The sequence below is a fragment of the Poecilia latipinna genome, unplaced genomic scaffold (genome assembly GCF_001443285.1).
Source record: "Poecilia latipinna isolate Pla-1442-1.1 unplaced genomic scaffold, P_latipinna-1.0 Scaffold293, whole genome shotgun sequence".
Taxonomy (NCBI): domain Eukaryota; kingdom Metazoa; phylum Chordata; class Actinopteri; order Cyprinodontiformes; family Poeciliidae; genus Poecilia; species Poecilia latipinna.
The window spans coordinates 82,166-85,735 of record NW_015112909.1 but is presented as its reverse complement, the minus strand read 5'-3'; the positions used below and the strand labels follow the sequence as shown (position 1 = coordinate 85,735).

Sequence of the window (3,570 nt, the reverse complement as noted above, 5' to 3'; positions counted from 1 at the left end):
TAGGAGAACTGGGAACATTTCAGGAGAGTTGGTTTGGTTTATGAGGGCTGGTGTAGAACCGAGCCAGTGGCCCAGTTAAAACAGAGAAGCTGTTCGCTGTGCTGCAGACACACAGGCCAGTCGCACCAAGGCCGACTGCCAGCTGAGCCTCTTGCTCAGAAACCGAACATTTAGATGAAACCAGGGTAGTAAAAAGACTAAATCTGGTGTAGAAAAGGCAAGAATTAAAAACCACAGAGCATGAAAAAAACGAGTCAGCCAAACGCGTGAAATTAAGTGACTTGTTCCATAAAAGCCCTCAGTTTGAGAATGAAAGTGCACACAGTGAGAAAGGTAAGCTGTATCGCCTGCAGCAAGGGCATTAAACAAAATAAAGCACTGCCCATAAACCTCTGTTCAGCCTTACAAAACAAGTCAATAAATTGTTATATTATTGCATATAACATGGTCTGTATGACATGAAAAAGTGCTTTGCAAACAGCATTTTTATACCACCTAAATGACATTTTTTGTGTTGTACTCCGCCAGCAGCTGGTGCAGCAGATTGATGCTAGTCAGACTAAATACTCCAAACCAGGATGCAGTTTAAAGTGAGCAGAGAGAATATTCTGATATAATCTATATGATGTGACACATATAAAGCACAGAGCAATTTAAGAATGACTTTGGATTAAAGATAAGTGAATATGCTTGGTCAGAAACTTTCCATCATGTTATAATGTTATTCCCTCATCAGAAACAAACCTGGAGTGTTACCTTAATTTTTTCATGGAGGTTTGAGCAATCCTTTAATCACGCTGGCAACCATTCAGTTGTGCTAAACGCCTGGCTGGACCTAGCCCCGCCTTTGAGGCGTAGCTCCTCCCCCACTCAGCTCCTTCAGACTAGCCAGAAAAATTAGAACTGCTGAGCTCATTATAGGAGCTACTTCTTAGAGCAACGCTGGTAAAAATGTTATAAGGTTAATATAGAAGTGTTGTAGTATGGAAAAAATGTAGTTTCAGAAAAAAGAGTCTTTAAAGAGACAAAGGCACAATTTCAAGGTATTAAATCAGGAAGTAACATTTTTTTCAAGATATTTGATATATAATGTTAGTGTTAAATGAAGAAGCTCCATCATTTCATTCATTATCTCCTTTGGTGGAGAAAAAAACTGCAACATCTTTTAGCAATTTAAAGTAAGGAAATGCATTCCACTGTGGAAGAAATGCACACACTAATTTACTTATTAAAATAAATGTATATATAAATATATATGACTGAACTTTGTTTACTGAGTGAATCACCAACATTTATAAAGTAGTGCAATTTAACAGTAATGGCAAAGAAAAAACACATCTAAGCAAAACAAGAATCAGAGGCAGAAGATGAAAAGAACCACAACAGACAGGCGGTTTAACAACAATCGTAATATTTAATCAAATGAGCCACGTTTGTCGAGTGAGGAAAGAACCACCTGTGTTGCATTAGATGAATACAGAAGCATATAGTAAAGGGTAATGTGGACGCAGGATGTGGAAAGGACATTATCACAGCGGCGGCAGGATATTATCAGTGACACGGCAGTAAATCAGACAGTGGGTAGACTGTATGACCTCCAGTTGGCTCCCATTTCAACACAAAACACCATCAATTCAAACATAGTTCATCTAATTTTAAGAAAACGCTTGTGATGCGGGGCTGGTTCGGAAATTAGCAGAATTTATTATGTGGGTCGGGTCATACTTTCTTCAAGTGCTGAATCTGAGAGAAACAAACGTGGGTGTTATTTTAGGAGGTAGTGAGCAGGGAGGAGTTTACAGGGTTCCTTCTTTAACTTTAAGTCAATAGATGGCTTATGTTAGGTTTTCAATCATCAATCCATTGTCTACAGACTGACCCATGCTGGGTCGCAGGGAACTTGGAGAGAAACAAGTCCTGAAGCAGTACTTCAGGGCAATTTAGAGCAGGGGTGCCCAAAGTCGGTCCTTGAGGGCCGGCTTCCTGCATGTTTTAGTTCTCTCCTTTTAACGCACCTGGATCAAATGATGGCTCGTTAGAAGGCCTAAGAAGAACATTGACAAGTTGTTACTACAACAAGGGAGAAAACTAAAACATGCAGGACGCCGGGCCTCGAGGACCAACTTTGGGCCCCCCTGATTTAGAGTAACCAAAAAAAAAAGTTCAGGCTTGAATAAACTGACCCTCACTTCTCATCTTATACTAAACTGCAAATCCTGCCTTAAACACAGCAACAAATCTAAATTAGTTGAAAAAAAAAAACAAAAACAGATGTAACCCAAAGGTTCTTCTCTGCCAGTAAGCGCCAATGTCCTTAAGCTAGAGCAGTGTTTCTCAACCCTGGTCCTCACCGCCCCCCTGTCCTGCATGTTTTAGGTATTTCCCTTCTGCCACACACCTGAATTGTATCCCTGGGTGATTAACAGGTTTCTGCAGCACTTGATGGTCGCTGTTCTGGAATAGAGGCACATCTAAAACATGCAGAGCAGGGGGGCGGTGAGGACCAGGGTGGAGAAACACTGATTTAGAGCAAAACAAAGACGCTCACGGTAGTAGAGAAATGAGGTGGAATCGCCCTTTAGCCATTTGCCGAACCGGAGGTCTCAATCGGAAGCGAACTTCAGCTCCGTGTTGTTCATCATGTTTATTTCTTGATAATCCGTTGGATTACAGTGAACACTGATAAAAGAGCAGGTATATAAATCTAACTTATGTTGCTTACAAATATTGTATGCCAACCATTTTTCTTGATAAAGTTTTAAAACAAAAAGAACACGCTGCGGTCCAGCAGCCTAGGAATGCTAGTAGTTAGCCTATCCAAGGCTAACGCTAACGGTTATTTAGGTTAGCGGCTAACTTAGCCAATGCTAACGCATAAATGGGCCTGTTTCTGTCAACGGGGCATGGTTTGTATTGTGTGGGCTTGCAGTCGACTGAATACTGTTCTTCTCATTTGCCCAAAACATACAAAATAGAAAGTTGTAAGCTATTTATCACAGGGAATGTTTTTTAAATGATGTCAGTATATTTTTTTCCACAGAAACAAGCAACACAAAATACAATAACTGGACCTGAGAGATATAATTTCTGTTTTCAGGTCCGTGTTGAGGTTTCCTCACAGTCTGAGAGCCTTCAATAAAGTCAAAGGTTTGAAAACTGTCCCTGCTGGAAACGCATTCCTGCAGATATCTATTCTCCAAAGATATGACTCTGTGAGACATCACTGTTGAACTGAGTGATCTCTGTTGTTTGTTTTAAAGGAGCTATTCTCTCCACATCAGTACTACACACTCCATCACAAGCCAAAATGACATGCTGTTTGTAGGGTGAAAACTCTGGATTCAAGTTTCTTCGTGCTCAGGCTGGAGCAAGAATAGCAACAGTTTTCAGGGTTTTTTGTGGTACAAGGCAGAAGTCTGTTTTCTTTTATTAAAGGTCACGAGAAACACCTGTTGGCAAGCTGAAGACTGCAGAGGTCAACATGTGGAAGAGGGGCTTTAAGGCGCACCATTATTGTGAAATGGTAAGTAAATAATGGAAACGTGTACTTTTAATATGAAAACTTGTCAC

General features: G+C 40.6%; 1 long non-coding RNA gene across 1 annotated transcript; it reads left to right on the top strand.

The window, feature by feature from the left end:
• Nucleotides 1-2,542: 2,542 nt before the first annotated feature.
• On the top strand, nucleotides 2,543-3,362 carry LOC106948529 (uncharacterized). The gene is made up of 3 exons (XR_001425192.1): nucleotides 2,543-2,694; nucleotides 3,098-3,147; nucleotides 3,261-3,362. It is a non-coding gene; the product is annotated as an uncharacterized LOC106948529 (long non-coding RNA).
• Nucleotides 3,363-3,570: the final 208 nt, after the last annotated feature.